Consider the following 10,652-nt stretch of genomic DNA (forward strand, 5'->3'; position numbering starts at 1 on the left):
GAGGGGGGGGGGGCTGCGCCCCCTTTAGGGTTTCCCACCCCAAGGGGTGCGGCCAGCCCTAGATGGGACTTGGGGGGCGGCCAAGAGGGGGAGAGAGGGGAGGCGCGCCTGGGGTGGGCCTTAGGGCCCATCTGCCCTAGGGTTTGCCCTCTCCCCTCCTAATTGCGCCTTGGGCAAGGGTGGGAGGCGCACTAGCCCACTCTGGGGCTGGTCCCTTTCCACTCTAGGCCCATGCAAGCCTCTGGGGTTGGTGGCCCCACTTGGTGGACCCCCGGGACCCTCCCGGTGGTCCCGGTACGTTACCGATAAAACCCGAAACTTTTCCGGTGACCAAAATAGGACTTCCCATATATAAATGTTTACCTCCGGACCATTCCGGAACTCCTCGTGACGTCCGGGATCTCATCCGGGACTCCGAACAACATTCGGTAACCACATACAAACTTCCTTTATAACCCTAGCGTCATCGAACCTTAAGTGTGTAGACCCTACGGGTTCGGGAACCATGCAGACATGACCGAGACGTTCTCTCGTCAATAACCAACAGCGGGATCTGGATACCCATGTTGGCTCCCACATGTTCCATGATGATCTCATCGGATGAACCACGATGTCAAGGACTCAATCGATCCCGTATACAATTCCCTTTGTCTAGCGGCATTGTACTTGCCCGAGATTCGATCGTCGGTATACCGATACCTTGTTCAATCTCGTTACTGGCAAGTCTTTTTACTCGTTCTGTAACACATCATCCCGTGATCAACTCCTTGATCACATTGTGCACATTATGATGATGTCCTACCGAGTGGGCCCAGAGATACCTCTCCGTTTACACGGAGTGACAAATCCGAGTCTCGATTCGTGCCAACCCAACAGACACTTTCGGAGATACCTGTAATGCACCTTTATAGCCACCCAGTTACGTTGTGACGTTTGGTACACCCAAAGCATTCCTATGGTATCCGGGAGTTGCACAATGTCATGGTCTAAGGAAAAGATACTTGACATTAGAAAAGCTTTAGCATACGGACTACACGATCTTTGTGCTAGGCTTAGGATTGGGTCTTGTCCATCACATCATTCTCCTAATGATGTGATCCCATTATCAACGACATCCAATGTCCATAGCCAGGAAACCATGACTATCTGTTGATCACAACGAACTAGTCAACTAGAGGCTCACTAGGGACATATTGTGGTCTATGTATTCACACGTGTATTACGATTTCCGGATAATACAGTTATAGCATGAATAAAAGACTATTATCATGAACAAAGAAATATAATAATAACACTTTTATTATTGCCTCTAGGGCATATTTCCAACAGTCTCCCACTTGCACTAGAGTCAATAATCTAGTTCACATCACCATGTGATTAACACTGACAGGTCACATCACCATGTGACCAACATCCAAAGAGTTTACTAGTGTCATTAAACTAGTTCACATCATCATGTGATTAAGACTCAATGAGTTCTGGGGTTTGATCATGTTCTGCTTGTGAGAGAGGTTTTAGTCAACGGATCTGTAACATTCAGATCCGTATGTACTTCGCAAATCTCTATGTCATATTGTAAATGCTGCTTCCACGCTCCACTTGGAGCTATTCCAAATGGTTGCTCCACTATACGTATCCGGTTTGCTACTCAGAGTCATTCGGATAGGTGTTAAAGCTTGCATCGACGTAACCCTTTACGCCGAACTCTCTATCACCTCCATAATCGAGAAACATGTCCTTATTACTCCAAGGACAATTTTGACCGCTATTGGGTGATCTACTCCTTGATCACCTTTGTACTCTCTTGCCAGACATGTGTCAAGGCACACATCAGGTGCGGTACTTAGCATAGCATACTGTAGAGCCTACGTCTAAAGCATAGGGGACGAGCTTCGTCCTTTCTCTCTTTTCTGCCGAGGTCGAGCTTTAAGTCTTAACTTCGTACCTTACAACTCAGGCAAGAACTTCTTCTTTGACTGATCCATCTTGAACACCTTCAAGATCATGTCAAGGTATGTGCTCATTTGAAAGTATTATTAAGCATTTTGATCTATCATTATAGATCTTGATGCTCAATGTTCAAGTAGCTTAATCCAGGTTTTCTATTGAAAAACACCTTTCAAATAACCCTATATGCATTCCAGAAATTCTACATCATTTCTGATCATCAATATGTCAACAACATATACTCATCAGAAAGTCTATAGTGCTCCCACTCACTTCTTTGGAAATACAAGTTTCTCATAAACTTTGTATAAACCCAAAATCTTTGATCATCTTATCAAAGCGCACATTCCAACTCCGAGATGCTTACTCCAGTCCTTAGAAGGATCGCTAGAGCCAGCATACCTTTTAGCATCCTTAGGATCGACAAAACTTTTCTGATTGTATCACATACAACCTTTCCTTACGAAAACTGGTAAGGAAACTCGTCTTGACATCCATCTGCCAGATTTCATAAATGCAGCTTATGCTAACATGAATCTGACGGACTTAAGCATCGCTACGGATGAGAAAATCTCATCATAGTCAACTCCTTGAACTTGTGAAAAAACTCTTCGCCACAAGTCGAGCTTCATAGATGGTGACATTACTATCCACGTCCGTCTTCTTCTTAAAGATCCATTTATCTCAATGGCTTGCCGATCATCGGGCAAGTCTACCAAAGTCCATGCTTTGTTCTGATACATGGATCCTATCTCGGATTTCATGGCTTCTAACCATTTGTCGGAATTTGGGCCCACCATCGCTTCTCCATAGCTCGTAGGTTCATTGTTGTCTAGAAACCTGACCTTCAAGACAGGATTACTGTACCACTCTGAAGTAGTACGTATCCTTGTCACCCTACGAGGTATGGCAGTGACTTGATCCGAAGTTTCATGATCACTATCATAAGCTTCTACTTCAATTGGTGTAGGTACCACAGTAACAACTTCCTGTGCCCTGCTACACACTAGTTGAAGTGATGGTTCAATAACCATACCAAGTCTCCACCATCCTCCCACTCAACTCTTTCGAGATAAACCTTTCCTCGAGAAAGGACCCGATTCAAGAAACAATCCATATTGCTTTCGGATCTGAATTAGGAGGTATACCCAACTGTTTTGGGTGTCCTATGAAGATGCATTTTATCCGCTTTGGGTTCAAGCTTATCAACCTGAAACTTTTTCACATAAGCGTCGCAGCCCCAAATTTTTAAGAAACAACAACTTAGGTTTCTCCAAACGGTGTCATCTCAACGGAATTACGTGGTCCCTGTTTAAAGTGAATGTGGTTGTCTCTAATGCCTAACCCATGAACGATAGTGGTAATTCGATAAGAGACATCATGGTACGCACCATATCCAATAGGGTGCAACTATGATGTTCGGACACACCATCAAACTATGGCGTTCCAGGCGGTATTAATTGCGAAATAATTTCCACAATGTCTTAATTGTGTGCCAAATCTCGTAACTTAGATATTCATCTCTATGATCATATCATAGACATTTTATCCTCTTGTCACAATGATCTTCTACTTCACTCTGAAATTACTTGAACCATTCAATAATTCAGACTTGTGTTTCATCAAGAAAATATTCTCAACATCTACTCGAATCATCTGTGAAGTAAGAACATAACGATATTCACTGCATGCCTCGGCACTCATTGGACTGCACACATCAAAATGTGTTACTTCCAACGAGTTGCTATCTTGTTCCGTCTTACTAAAACGAGGCTTTCAGTCATCTTGCCCATGTGGTATGATTTGCATGTCTCAAGTGATTCAAAATCAAGTGAGTTCAAACGGTCCATTTGCATGGAGTTTCTTCATGCATATACACCAATAGACATGGTTCGCATGTCTCAAACTTTTCAAAAATGAGTGAGTCCAAAGATCCATCAACATGGAGCTTCTTCATGCATTTTATACCGATATGACTTACGTGGCAGTGCCACAAGTAGGTGGTACTATCATTACTATCTTTTGGCATGAACATGTGTATCACTACGATCGAGATTTCAATGAACCATTCATTTTAGGTGCAAGACCATTCAAGGTATTATTCAAATAAATAGAGTAACCATTATTCTCCTTAAATGAATAACCGTATTGCGATAGACATAATCCAATCATGTCTATGCTCAATGCAAACACCAAATGACAATCATTCAGGTTTAATACTAATCTTGATGGTAGAGGGAGCGTGCGATGTTTGATCACATCAAACTTGGAAACACTTCCAACACATATCGTCAGCTCACCTTTAGCTAGTCTCCGTTTATTCCGTAGCTCTTTTATTTCGAGTTACTAACACTTAGCAACTGAACCGGTATCTTAATACCCTGGTGCTACTAGGAGTACTAGTAAAGTACACATTAACATAATGTATATCCAATACACTTCTATCGACTTTGCCAGCCTTCTTATCTACCAAGTATCTAGGGTAATTCTGCTCCAGTGGTTGTTCCCCTTATCACAGAAGCACTTAGTCTCGGGTTTGGGTTCAACCTCGGGTCTTCATTGGAGCAGCAACTGATTTGCCGTTTGATGGAGTATCCCTTCTTGCCCTTGCCCTTCTTGAAACTAGTGGTTTCACCAACCATCAACAATTGATGCTCCTTCTTGATTTCTACTTTCGCGGTGTCAAACATCGCGAATATCTCAAGGATCATCATATCTATCCCTGATACGTTATAGTTCATCATGAAGCTCTAGCAGCTTGGTGGCAATGACTTTGGAAAAACATCACTATCTCATCTGGAAGATCAACTCCCACTCGATTCAAGTGATTGTTGCACTCAGACAATCTGAGCACAAGCTCAACGATTGATCTTTTCTCCCTTAGTTTGCAGGCTAAGAAAATCGTCGGAGGTCTTATACCTCTTGGCGTGGGCACGAGCCTGAAATCATAATTTCAACCCTCGAAACATCTCATATGTTCTGCGATGTTTCAAAAACGTCTTTGGTGCCTCAACTCTAAACCGTTTAACTGAACTATCACGTAGTTATCAAAACATGTATGTCTGATGTTCGCAACATCCACAGACGACGTTTGGGGTTCAGCACACTGAGCGGTGCATTAAGGACATAAGCTTTCTACTGTCCGCATGATCGCTACTGTCAACTTTCAACTATATTTTCTCTAGGAACATATCTAAACAGTGGAACTAAAGCGTGAGCTTACGACATAATTTGCAAAATGTCTTTTGACTATGTTCAGGATAATTAAGTTCATCTTATGAACTCCCACTCAGATAGACATCCCTCTGGTCATCTAAGTGATCACATGATCCGAGTCAACTAGGCCGTGTCCGATCATCACGTGAGACGGACTAGTCATCACGGGTGAACATCTTCATGTTGATCGTATCTACTATACGACTCATGCTCGACCTTTCGGTCTCCGTGTTCCGAGGCCATGTCTGTACATGCTAGGCTCATCAAGTTAACCCTAAGTGTTTTCGCTGTGTAAAACTGTCTTACACCCATTGTATGTGAACGTAAGAATCCATCACACCCGATCATCATGTGGTGCTTAGAAGCGACGAACTGTAGCAACGGTGCACAGTTAGGGGAGAACACTTCTTGAAATTTTGTAAGGGATCATCTTATTTACTACCGTCGTCCTAAGTAAACAAGATGCATAATCATAATAAACATCACATGCAATTATATAGTTGTGACATGATATGGCCAATATCATATAGCTCCATTGATCTCCATCTTCGGGGCTCCATGATCATCTTGTCACCGGCTTGACACCATGATCTCCATCATCATGATCTCCATCATCGTGTCTTCATGAAGTTGTCACGCGAACGACTACTTCTACTTCTATGGCTAACGCGTTTAGCAATAAAGTAAAGTAAGTTACATGGCGTTCTTCAATGACACGCAGGTCATACAATAAATAAAGACAACTCCTATGGCTCCTGCCGGTTGTCATACTCATCGACATGCAAGTCGTGATTCCTATTACAAGAACATGATCAATCTCATACATCACATATCATTCATCACATTCTTCTTGGCCATATCACATCACAAAGCATACCCTGCAAAAACAAGTTAGACGTCCTCTAATTGTTGTTTGCATTTTTTACGTGGCTGCTATGGGTTTCTAACAAGAACGTTTCTTACCTACGCAAAACCACAACGTGATATGCCAATTGCTATTTACCCTTCATAAGGACCCTTTTCATCGAATCTGTTCCGACTAAAGTGGGAGAGATTGGCACCCACTAGCCACCTTATGCACCAAGTGCATGTCATTCGGTGGAACCTGTCTCACGTAAGAGTACGTGTAAGGTCGGTCCGGGCCGCTTCATCCCACAATACCGTCGAAACAAGATTGGACTAGTAACGGTAAGCATATTGAACAACACCAATGCCCACAACTACTTTGTGTTCTACTCGTGCAAAGAATCTACGCAATAGACCTAGCTCATGATGCCACTGATGGGGAACGTAGCAGAAATTCAAAATTTTCCTACGTGTCACCAAGATCTATCTATGGAGAAACTAGCAACGAGGGAAGGAGAGTGCATTTACATACCCTTGTAGATCGTTAAGCGGAAGCGTTCATGAGAACGGGGTTGAAGGAGTCGTACTCGTCGTGATACTAATCACCGGAGATCCTAGTGCCGAACGGACGGCACCTCCGCGTTCAACACACGTACAGCCCGGTGACGTCTCCCACGCCTTGATCCAGCAAGGAGAGAGGGAGAGGTTGAGGAACACTCCATCCAGCAGCAGCACAATGGCGTGGTGGTGATGGAGGAGCGTGGTAGTCCAACAGGGCTTCGCCAAGCACCGCGAGATATGAGGAGAAGGGAGAGAGGTAGGGCTGCACCAAGAGGAGAAGTTCTCATGTGTTTAGCAGCCCCAAACCTCAACTATATATAGGGGGAAGGGGGGGCTGCGCCCCCTTTAGGGTTTCCCACCCCAAGGGGTGCGGTCAGCACTAGATGGGACTTGGGGGGCGGCCAAGAGGGGGAGAGAGGGGAGGCGCGCCTGGGGTGGGCCTTAGGGCCCATCTGCCCTAGGGTTTGCCCTCTCCCCTCCTAGTTGCGCCTTGGGCAAGGGTGGGAGGCGCACCAGCTCACTCTGGGGCTGGTCCCTTTCCACTCTAGGCCCATGCAAGCCTCCGGGGTTGGTGGCCCCACTTGGTGGACCCCCGGGAACCTCCCGGTGGTCCCGGTACGTTACCGATAAAACCTGAAACTTTTCCAGTTACCAAAACAGGACTTCCCATATATAAATCTTTACCTCCGGACCATTCCGGAACTCCTCGTGACGTCCGGGATCTCATCCGGGACTCCGAACAACATTCGGTAACCACATACAAACTTCCTTTATAACCCTAGTGTCATCGAACCTTAAGTGTGTAGACCCTACGGGTTCGGGAACCATGCAGACATGACCGAGACGTTCTCTCGTCAATAACCAACAGCGGGATCTGGATACCCATGTTGGCTCCCACATGTTCTACGATGATCTCATCGGATGAACCACGATGTCAAGGACTCAATCGATCCCGTATACAATTCCCTTTGTCTAGCGGTATTGTACTTGCCCGAGATTCGATCGTCGGTATACCGATACCTTGTTCAATCTCGTTACCGGCAAGTCTCTTTACTCGTTCTGTAACACATCATCCCGTGATCAACTCCTTGATCACATTGTGCACATTATGATGATGTCCTACCGAGTGGTCCCAGAGATACCTCTCCGTTTACACGGAGTGACAAATCCCATCTCGATTCGTGCCAACCCAACAGACACTTTCGGAGATACCTGTAATGCACCTTTATAGCCACCCAGTTACGTTGTGACGTTTGGTACACCCAAAGCATTCCTACGGTATCCGGGAGTTGCACAATCTCATGGTCTAAGGAAAAGATACTTGACATTAGAAAAGCTTTAGCATACGAACTACACGATCTTTGTGCTAGGATTAGGATTGGGTCTTGTCCATCACATCATTCTCCTAATTATGTGATCCCGTTATCAACGACATCCAATGTCCATAGCCAGGAAACCATGACTATCTGTTGATCACAACGAGCTAGTCAACTAGAGGCTCACTAGGGACATATTGTGGTCTATGTATTCACACGTGTATTACAATTTCCGGATAATACAGTTATAGCATGAATAAAAGACTATTATCATGAACAAAGAAATATAATAATAACACTTTTATTATTGCCTCTAGGGCATATTTCCAACATCCACCTCCCTCAATGGTGCCCCTGCGCTGCGTGGTCTATGATCCCCTAATTATCTTGAGGAGTATTAGCTGGGAGTAGTAACAGATAGGTACCTGTGGGTTTGATGCATTCTTTTGGACCTTTTCCTATTGCGTATTTTGTGTTAGAGGAGTAGTTTTCAGGGTGTACCCCTGAGCTGCTGCCCGTTCGAGACTCTGGTATGATGTAAACTGAATTTTGGTTGGATTTCATTGATGAATGCAATGGAGCCGGGGCTCTCGCGCCCTTTTCCTCTAGAAACGTGGTGAAGTGCGCCGAGGAGGGGGGCATATGCCCCCCGATCAATGTTGATTTTTTTGTTCCACAAATTAATTTATTTAAGTACGTAGATATATTGGGCCTTATTTAAGATGGACCCAAGGCCACCGCACCTTTTTCCATGTCTTAGGGCTGACCCTAAGGTTATTGTTTACTAGTACGTTGGTAAGTACAACTCATGGATACAAAGCTTGCAAAGTAATTCTGGGAGAGAAAAGACATAGAACCATTGAAAAGTCTAATAAACCATCTGTTTTGTTATGTTTCTATTGAAAAGTGTCGTGCCAGTTGTCCTCTATCGTTGATCACTACTACAGTGGGTGATTCATATACAATGTAATAAGGTTCTGGATTGCAATGCATAATACAGAACAAAATTGTCTAATAGTCACGTTTGTTCTTGGAAGAAAAAAACATTTTAATGGCTTCAAACTTTAAAGAAAATATACGCATCAGAAAGTCGATCTTAGTAGATATTGATAGAATGATATACTATAATTACAAGGTGACTTAACTAATGTACTACAAAGTATGTTATATCCTGCACGAACAGGGTGACAACATCCGTCTCTCTAATAAATGAAGGACAAGGTGGCGTCATCATTCTGCTAGGTGAGTTTGAGACCTTGTAAATACTAGTAAGTACATGCACATTGCACGCATGAGATTTGGTAACCAAATTATGAATAAATACCACATTATAGCATGTAAGCTTTGAGTCATATATGCATGATGTAGATGTTCGTTTAATTCTTATAGTTCATCTCATTCAAAATCAATTTGTTTTTATAAAAAAGCTAATCTAGTTTAAGATTCATGGAATTGTGTGTTTTAAAGCATAAAGTAAAAAACAAATAATGGTGATTCATCTAGAAAAAAATTAGGCAATTATGATACGGAAGATTCTAGAACAAAGGAGAAGTGCTTGTGTTTTGAGGTTTGTGCATTCTGCTTAAGTCAACCATGGAGTCTTTTATATTGTACATGTGGCATAACCTGGTGGAATGTAGATGATATCCAACGACCAGTAGTGCTCGGATTTTCCATCTCTGCACCGTCATATTGGTTTCATCCAACAACGATCTTTCATAGTTATTTGCACACTATATAAGGGTATAGATACGATGGTGCGATTTAGGAGTGCATGCACATCCAGAAAGTGGACAAGCATGACACCTTATACTATTAAATAATTCAGGATGGTCTAGATTTCTCTGGAGTGGTATGCGGTCACACAGTGGGCACTATAGACACGAATCCCTTTGCTTTCAACCCTAGGACTCACTCCCATCAACGGCTGATATTGCTTTTTAGGCTCATGATCTAGAATTTTAAAACTGCTACACTATATAGTAGTATAGATAAGACAGTAAAATAGTACCTAATGATATGCTTACAATTTTAGACTAAAAATGTAAAAGAAATACCTAAATCGGTACATTCAACAATAACTTTCCATTAAGGCTGATGCTGCAAACAGAATATTATAACAGGACAAAGCTCAATACATAAAAAAATAGAGGTAGACCTGCTTCCTCGCTCTAGACCTTGCAGTTGATTCCCTGTTTTTTATCATTCTCCTCTGCCTTCTTTATACAACCTTAATAGGTACACCATCTGAGGTACCACACTTGTGCCCAAGTTTCTAAGTAGGGTCGGCCCTAGCATTATGGAGGTCTTGGTGCGATTGAGATACAATGAACATTAACATTAGTAACATATATTTTTTCAACCATATATATCATATATCATGAAAAATAGAAAGACATTTCAAACGGTCAGCCAACTATGTATCAAGCTGGTGTTACGCTCCGACAACATGCATCCCCGTGGGACCCATGTTGAAGAGATCGTTGAAGAGATCTCGCACTCTTCTCACCGTTCATCCTTATCTCTTCCATTTTATCTTAACTCTTCCTCAGCCCCCTCTCCCGGCACATACTCAAGTTGTTGGGTTTTACGGTAGGGTGCGTCGACTGCAAATTAAAATTTCCTACGCGTAGAACAGCCAAGAACATGCTACAGGAGATGGATCACATATCGTTACCACTAGACGCACAGTGCCGTGCAGCGGAAGTAGAGTTGAGGCAGCGCGTTCCCGGAGTCACCTCGCGTTCCCAGATTCGTCTCCTCCTT

This window comes from Triticum dicoccoides, chromosome 2B, assembly GCF_002162155.2.
Source record: "Triticum dicoccoides isolate Atlit2015 ecotype Zavitan chromosome 2B, WEW_v2.0, whole genome shotgun sequence".
In the NCBI taxonomy this organism is placed as follows: Eukaryota; Viridiplantae; Streptophyta; class Magnoliopsida; order Poales; family Poaceae; genus Triticum; species Triticum dicoccoides.